Source organism: Oncorhynchus masou, chromosome 20 (genome assembly GCF_036934945.1).
Source record: "Oncorhynchus masou masou isolate Uvic2021 chromosome 20, UVic_Omas_1.1, whole genome shotgun sequence".
NCBI classification, from domain to species: domain Eukaryota; kingdom Metazoa; phylum Chordata; class Actinopteri; order Salmoniformes; family Salmonidae; genus Oncorhynchus; species Oncorhynchus masou.
Genome location: NC_088231.1, coordinates 9,502,673 through 9,512,008, shown reverse-complemented (window position 1 = coordinate 9,512,008; position 9,336 = coordinate 9,502,673).

Here is a 9,336-nt window from a genome sequence, read left to right as displayed (position 1 = left end):
GGTTGGGTCCTGGTTCCGACTGGGAAAGGAAGAGTTACGGCTCCTGATCCATGGTCCTGATGCAGGGCCACCTCAAAGGTCCAGTCTCTCCAACCAGTAACACCGGATATCAGCAGATTTTTATGGACTGGAGACTGCAAATAAAGATTATACAAAAAAGCATGAAAGCACTCTTTGCTGTACACACAGAAACACGACATGTTATAAAATGCTAACCACAGTCAAGTCCATCTAACACTGATTCAAGTACCTAACAATATGGAGCCATGAGTTTTTTTATTTTTTTAAGTCTGAACTCCGTCTCTGCAATGATACAAAATTAACTAAGTCAGTCAGCACCGAGTCAATATAGTATTTTAGCATAAATCACATTTATTGCACAAAATGATACACCTTCACCTTTTCTGTAAATATCAATCAAATTTACTTATCTAGCCCTAATTACATCACCTGATGTCACCAAGTGCTGTACAGAAACCCAGCCTAAAACCCTAAACAATGCAGGTGTAGAAGCACGGTGGCTAGGAAAAACTCCCAAGAAAGGCCGGAACCTAGGAAGAAACCTTGAGAGGAACCAGCCTATGGGGGGGGTGGCCAGTCCTCTTCTGGCTGTGCCCGAAGAGGAAGATAATATGTTGGCCATGTATTGATAGAAAATCACTAGAAAAATAAATGAAAAAAATAAGTAATTTCTGTATTGCCACAAGAGGTCTTAGAAAAGGTCAGATATTAAATGGAGGAAAGATATGGTACCTTCACTTTAATAGAATACTTTGGAAATGGTTCAACACTACATTACACACAGCTTCAATACTTCATGAATTAAGGCACTATCATTATCTCACTATAAAACACCTAAAGACATGAAGTTTGTCACTCTTCATCAGTGTAGCATTTTTACAGACACCATCACCATATCATCTACTCTTCCTTATCATACTCATTCTTTCCTCAGTTCACCTCATCCAGTTCCCTACTGCATCCAAAACCAACAGAACTACATTATATATTAATATACATGGGCTGTGTGCATTTTCTGCTGGTGTATCCCGAGAGAGCGCCTCTCTGAGAACCTCTTCCCGCAGTGCGTATAGGCAAACGGTCTCTCTCCCGTGTGGACCTTCAGGTGCATCTTTAGCTGGTGCTGGCGGGAGAACTTCTTCTCACACTGGGGGAAGCTGTAGGATTTCTCCCCTGTGTGGACTCTCTGGTGCCTCTTCAGGTTGGAGGATTGAGAGAAACTGGCCCGGCACAGCTGGCAGCCAAATGGTTTCTCCCCCGTGTGCATCCTTCGGTGGATCTCCATCTGTTTGGGGAAACTGAAGGCTTTCCCACAGAACGAACACAGGAAGCGCTTCTCTTTGCCACTGGATCTACTGATAGCATTACTACTACTGTCATTTGTCAATGGGTTTGTGTTGCCATTTAGTGTTGAGGCACTGGCATTGTCTGAGGTCTGGTTTAACAGGAGAGTGTGAGGAGGACGAAGGCCAGGGAGTGTCTGTGTTGTCGCAGGGTCCATGTTCCAGTTGATAGATCCTATAGAACGCAAGCTGAAGGCAGCACCTGTTAGGTGGTTAACCTGAGGGGCCATCTGTCTTTCTGAATCACAACTATAGGAGCAGGACGGAGAATAGCTAGCCAAGTCTATGTCTGTTCTCATATGGACACCTCCCTGTCCCCGCGGACCAAATCTACGCCTCGCCCTGGTGTCAGCCAGTCTGTTGTCATGGAGACTAAGTTAGGATGTTTTGTGTTCAACTGTCGGTTTCTGGTTGTGTTGAACACTGTTGTTCCCTAGCCCAGAGTTGAGGATGCTGTCCAATCCACTGGCCGCCACTATGTCGCCTCTGTTCCAGGCCGACTTGTTGATGTCGTTCCCTGGGCCCTGGGCTGTATCCGTCTGGGTCTGAGAATCCAAGATGGCCACCCAGTCTCCACTGTTAGCCTCCAGCCAATCACCTACAGGAAGAGGTTACAAAATAGACTTTACAAACATGGCAGAGAACTCAGATCCAAAATATTGGCACCTCTGATGAAGCAAAAACCCGGAACAGCAAAATATGCCCATAACATCAAAGATCCACCACCATATTTTACAGTAGGTATGAGGTACTTTTTTTTGCATTTGCTTACATTTTTCACCACTGCTGTACATGGCCTAATAGCTTTATTTTCAAGTCACCTGACCGTAGCACAAGCCTGAAGTTTGATAAACTGCATTGGCACTTGGATTGAAACCGGTGCTATGAGGAGGAACGAGCCTTGTGTTGGAGTGACATTAGCTGTCAGGAAAAAATGGGCTATATGCATATATCTTTAGTCCACTCAGCAGATCAATGCTCTCTGGTCCATCCTCTGTCTCCTCTTTGACCAGCAGCAGATCAGGCTTCCCATCCTCCATGTCCACTGACTGTAAGAGATACAGAGTGAGAGGATGTTGATTCAAGAAATTTGATATGAGCACCCTGCTATGGACATCTTCTGATTGGGCAATGAGGATTGCTATGAGTACTATGCAAACATTTTAGTTAATTTGATTACGTGACATTTTAATGGCTTGATCATTCAAAGGCATGGTCCCATACTTTAGGCTAAATTAATAAAGACCCGTATCCACAAAAAGTCTGAGTAGGAGGGCTTACCTTTCCATATAATATGGGCCCTGACGTAATAACATTCAGACAATTAGTGGCTGACTAAATACTTTTTTGCCCCACTGTAGATGCGAGAAGGAATACAACGTGGCTGCTATGAAAGTTAACAAAACAGGAATAAACATACCTGAATTTGTCCAATAGAAACTCTCATTTGCAATTGTTGGACTTATGATTACACCCAAGATCAGCTAGATGTGTCACTGTCTGTCACTTCAATATTTTCTCTCGACCTGTGTGTGGCTACGTTGTAAACTTAAAGGATGAAACAACCTCATGATGGGTATAGGGGGAATTTTTGCATCACGTAGTAGCCTAAACCTATCGATGTTACATTGAACTGGGTGCTCATGAAAAAATATTGTCCTCCCTCATCATCAAAACCACTGACCACCACTGATATGGACCTAATACCATAAAGACAGTTCACAGTGGGCTCACCTCAGTGAGACTGTGTGTGGTCCTGTGCTGCTCAGCTGGTTCTTCTGTGGGTTCAGGAGGAGGTGTAGTCTGGTTGTCCTCCATGACCATGGTCCCTTCAGGGTTCCCCAGACCCTCCTCACACCCCTCCTCCTTCACCAGCAGCACCTCTGGACCCTCCTCCTCCTGGAAGAGAGAAGTGATACAGATTACACTCCTTCAGATACACACACACAGATAATAAACACATTAAACATGGAGTGTTTACCCATCCCCACTACCTTTTGAGTAGTTACAAAATGGCTTCATTGTTGTTAAATCCATCATGGTGGACATGTGGGTAAATATAAGTCCGCTATTAGAACCTCTTCTCGCAGTGGGTACTGGCCAAACTGCATTTCTCCCCTGTGTGGACCCTCTGGTGGATCTCCACCTTCTGGGGGCAGCTAAAGCCTTTGTTACAGAAATGCAGAGGAACCGTTTCTCTTTACTATTGCCCGATGTGGTTCCCCCTCCCCGAGCCTGGGTTCTTGCACTGTTGTTTGAGTTCAATACTTGATCGAAAAGGACACCGATGTGGACACTGGGTCGCGATCCTTGAGCGTGTGTAAAGGGGAGTGGGTCGCAACATTTAGATTTGTCTCAACTTTACCTGTAATCTAAGAAATCGTGGCCCTGTAAGTATCCGTCTTCTAGGCAACTATCTGAATTTCATGTGGGAGGAATGTCGCCCTCCACTTTCAGTCACTTCATTTACGACCAGACCCTCCCCTATACACAACTAGTGTACTGGTTCCAGACCCCTCAGAACAGATCAATCTGTATCTCTAAACCAGATGTGGGACTAAGTCACTATTATTCGAGTCACAAGCAAGTCACAACCTGCGAGTTTCACATGCTAACGTTTTAACATTTGTGGCACAAATCCCATTCAAGTCATGGGACAGATATTAGCATTTTTCCCGCATCATGTTCACATCTATAAGTGACTTTGTTGAGCTTTACAATCGTATGAGATACTTTTGGATGATTTGGACATGTGTGAAAAATGCTAATATCGGTGGCCTGTTTTGATGTTGAAAGTCTATACACATAAATACCCCACCAATGTGGACTAGAGGCCACAAGCTTATTTTTGGAACAACACGCTATAGTCTCGGCCTAGCTCCTCATGTACCAGATACCTAGCAGAGCTGTTACTCACAAATAACTTTTATGTTTATAAGTGACTTTTTCCAACAAACCAAAATAACCACTATGGGGAGTTCGATGGCACCCAATTATGCCAATCTTTATATGGGAAGCTTAGAGCAGTGGTTCCCAACCAAGGGTACTGGGACCCCAGGGGGTACTTGGGCTATCCACAAGCGGTACTTGAGAAGACTCATGAGACTATAGACTTACTGGTAAAATGCACAAAAAGGTGGTACTTCAGGGGTTCTCCAAGAAAAACAAAATTCAGTTGGTGGTACACCAACCAAAAACGTTTGGGAACCACTGGCTTAGAGCATGATTACATTCCCAACCCTGAGTAAAATCCCTTTCTATCCATGATCAAACTATATCCACATTAGTGCTTGATAGGAAGCCCAATAGCCATCATCATTGTCACATCCTTAGAAAGCATGAGCTCTTGAGTTGGGAAAATCTTGTGCAATACACTGACGCATGTCTTGTATTCAAGATCCTTAATGGCCTGGCTCCCCTTCCACTCAATATTTTTGTTAAACAGAAAACCCAGACATATGGCAGCAGATCCACAAGGTCTGCCATGAGAGGTGACTGTATAGTTCCCCTAAGGAAAAGCACCTTTAGTAAATCTGCATTCTCTGTGAGAGCTTCCCATGTCTGGAATACACTGCCATCAGACACACATAACTGCACCACATATCACACTTTCACAAAATGCTTGAAGACATGGCTAAAGGTCAATCAGATTTGTGAACATGGTCCCTAGCTGTGTGTTGCCGCTTTCCATGTTGTCTGTTGTCTGTAGCTTGTGAGGTGTGGAAACACTTTGTTGCTTTTATGAATTTTGTCTTGCTGCTTTTTGCTCTATGTTACTCTGTCTGTTAGCTACGTCTTGCTTATCCTATGTTGCTATGTCTTGCTTGTTCTATGTTGCTATTGTCTATATTGTAATTGTTTTTAATAACCTGCCCAGGGACTGCGGTTGAAAATTAGCCGGCTGGCTAAAACCGGCACTTTTACTGAAACGTTGATTAATGTGCACTGTCCCTGTAAAAATAAACTCAACTCAACTCATTATATAGATGATATTGGTATTATTTGACAGGACTCCCAATGAACTTGAGATGTTCCATGAGTTTCTTAATAAGTCAAATGATCATTTTCATTTCACCGTGGACTTTGATTACTCTAGTGTCAGCTTCCTTGACATTCAGATCACTAAAGAAAATGATACACTCGTCACCAATCTATATAGGAAGCCCATAGTTAGAAAAAAAAACTTCTAAGAAGTGATTGTTTTCACCCCATTCCTCTAAAGAAAAGCCTCCCGATCAGTCAGTTTAACCCATAACTCTAAACCCTGTCTAATCCGGGAAGGGGGGGATTCTACGAAGCTATATGGAATTGTTTTAAGAAGGCCATACCAAGGATCATTTAACTATTTGATTTTGAATTTTAAGTAGCCCCAAAAAATATTAAATGGTTTGATGAAAAAATAACAAAAATGTTGGGCCTTACTGCTATTAGCCCACACAAACGCATTGAATAAGAGATTCACAACATTGTACAACAGTTCTAAAGGAAGTTAGTTCGGAAGTGTCTGTCCTATATCTGAGAGATATGAAACATTATTTTTATTTGTTCACATGTATTTAACCCCTTATTTTTGTCACCAAACAGACTCCATATATACTGCCATTCACTTTTTCAACTGGTACTGGAGAACCTTCAGACGGGTCCAATACCTTCAGACGGGTCTTGAGGCCTGTTTGGCGTCCTAGAGCAAAACGTGAGAGTTCCACCTTTCCACTGAGGGGTCGTATTATTGTGTAGCCCAAACGTTCAGCCCCTACAGACAGAAGTTGGCAGATTGGCTGTACTGACTTCAGACGAGTCCCAATATGCTTGTGGGGAGTCTAGTCAGGCTCGAGTCTAAAACTGTTCTAAACCAAAGGATATGTTACCAGGGTCTATCTCTGTAGCCTAAGAACAAGACACATCATCACTGCCATTGGTCACTATCCCCACGGGAATGAACTGTCCTCTGGCTCTGGATGACAGCCTAGTCTCCCCAGCCCCCAGTCTCTCTGGGTCTGATCTGTGGTCAGATCCTTTGAGTAAGAGCCTGTGTGTTAGTTAGTCTTGGTGTCTGTCTCTGACTTGAGGACGGTGTTCCACTGACCTCCATGATACTGTGTTGGGTCCTGGGCTGCACTGGGACGGTTGTGGGGTCCTCCGTGGCTGCAGGGAGCTCTCCTGCCGCACCAGTCTGGACGTCTCCGCTGTGCTATGGGTCCTCCTCTTCAGTCATCTCCTGCTTGACCCCAGGACCTGTATCCTCGGCATCTGCAGAAGAAGAGAGGTTATTACGGGTACATGAGTTGTATTGGATAACAATGTCGTAGTGATGTCTCACAAGCTCCCCTATGGCAGATAAATGAGGATGTACAAGTATGAAAGTGAATAGCTGAGGGGAGCCTTTCTGAAATAAACTGTCCACATTTGATGTACTGTAATACTATTACACTAACCTCTATCATGATAACGTGCTGGGTTGAGGTTTCACTCCCCTCATCAACAGTGCTTGGTTTGTCATCATTCCATGTATTGTGTCCTGCTGGCTTCACAAAGCGCTTGTGGCCTCCAGTTAGATGTCATTCACCTGAGAGAGTGATTGGGGGAAAAGCAAAAGGTGGTTAGGTACTGTCAATGCTATATTGTACAATATTGACAGTTTTGACACTGTCTAGAATTGGTAAGGATGCAAGGTAACATTCTCAACTTATTGATATACTATTTATAGATCAATTATGTCCCTTGCATCATATTGCTTAAAATGAGTAAATAGGAAATACAATAAATCAAGAATCTGGTTAGAATACCATATTGTATATTTGTACAAGATAGCTCAGCAATCTGGGTTATTATTGCATACTATCCAAAAACTGACCTAGACCCAATTCTGGTTAACACAAGTCACATGTGTAGAGGGGAACTAGGCGCACGGCAGGCACCCACGCCTTTACCTCTTGCAATTCCTCTAGATCGGTCGAGGATGTTGAAAGTACTGGCACGACTGGCGAATACGCGCTCTCGCATTGTCCTCTCTGTGCGTTCCCGTGCCACCTTCAGTTCCAGGAGCTGTAGTTTCCTCCGCAATGCTGTTTTCTTTCTGGCTTTGAGAAATTTCCAAACAAAACACTGCATAGTCGTCGTCTACGACATTACTAATCTCTACCACGGCTGCATTCGCTAGCACCTCCATGATGGAGGCTACTTGAGTGTATAAAACCATACCGTTACAGTTAGCTAACGTCAACAACTAACTAGCTAGACTTACCTAGATAACATATATCAACCAAGTCTTGTCTCCAACGCGAACTAAACACTACCCGGGGTAAATATTTGATGCTCTGGAGTGACATTTGTCATATTTTGGGTTCCATTGTGTTAAACGTAGAAATAACAAAACCCTAACGTGGAAATTGTTATTGTTCACCGGTCACTTCCGTATACTTCTTCTATGGTATTATGGCGGTCCGCAAACATTCTACTGTTCTGGAGTATGAATTCATTACACGTTGTATCTAGATTTCCATCCAATTGGCGACAGATTTTCATGCGAATATTCTAAAATTGCATAAAGAAAATATGCCCATAGAAGACCAGCATCCAGGAGTCGCCTCTTCACTGTTGATGTTGAGACCGGTGTTTTGCGGGTACTATTTAATGAAGCTGCCAGTTGACGACTTGTGGGGCATTTGTTTCTCAAACTAGACACTAATGTACTTGTCTTCTTGCTCAGTTGTGCACCGGGGCCTCCCACTCCTCTTTCTATTCTGGTTAGAGCCAGTTTGCCCTGTTCTGTGAAGGGAGCAGGAGTTGTATGAGATCTTCAGTTTTTTTGGCAATTTCTCACATGGAATAGCCTTCAACTTTTTGTTTCTGGCATTTTTGAGCCTGTAATCAAACCCACAAATGCTGATGCTCCAGATACTCAACTAGTCTAAAGATGGCCAATTTTATTGCATCTTTAATCAGTACAACAGTTTTCAGCTGTGCTAGCATGATCGCAAAATGGGTTTCTAATGATCAATTAGCCTTTTAAAATGATAAACTTGGATTAGCTAACACAACGTGTCATTGGAACACAGGAGTGATGGTTGCTGATAATGGGTCTCTGTACGCCTATGTAGATATTCCATAAAAAATCATCCGTTTCCAGCTACAATAGTTATTTACAACACTAACAATGTCTACACTGTATTTATGATCAATTTGATGTTATTTTAAAGGGCAAAAATGTGCTTTTCTTTCAAAAACAAGGACATTTCGAAGTGACCACAAACTTTTTAACAGTAGTGTATATATTTCTTTGCATTTTAGCTTAACCTAATCTTTGTCCTAACCTTAACCTAGTTCTCCTAACCTGCTACGTCAAATCTCCACGTGATATATAAGACCTAAAAGCCATACATCTTTTCACAGGAACAGTTCCAAATAACAAGTCACACTCGCACAGTGATGGAATAAATACAACCACACATAGGCCTAACTATTGATTCAAGACCACGGACAGCAAAGAAAACAGATGTGCTGTGTATGCTTGTCATCGGCAAGGGCTAGGGAGGATTTTTTGGGATAAAAAGAAACAGAATGGAGTTAAACACCGGCAAAATCCTAGAACCTGAACCTGTTTCAGTCTGCCTTCCAACTGAAACTGGGAGACAAATTCACCTTTTAGCTGGACAATAACCTAAAACACAAGGCCAAATATACTCTGGAATTGCTTACCAGGATGACATTGAATGTTTCTGAGTGGCTTATTTATAGATTTGACTTAAATCGGCTTGAACATCTATGGCAAGACTTTAAAATGGCTATCTAGCAATGTTCAACAAACAACTTGACAGAGCTTGAAGAATAAAAAATGTGTAATGGCTAATATTGTACAATCCAGATGTGCAAAGCTCTTAGAGACTTACCCAAAAAGACTCACAGCTATAATTGCTGCCAAAGGTGATTCTAACATTTATTAACTCAAGGGGTTGAATACTTATCCAATCCA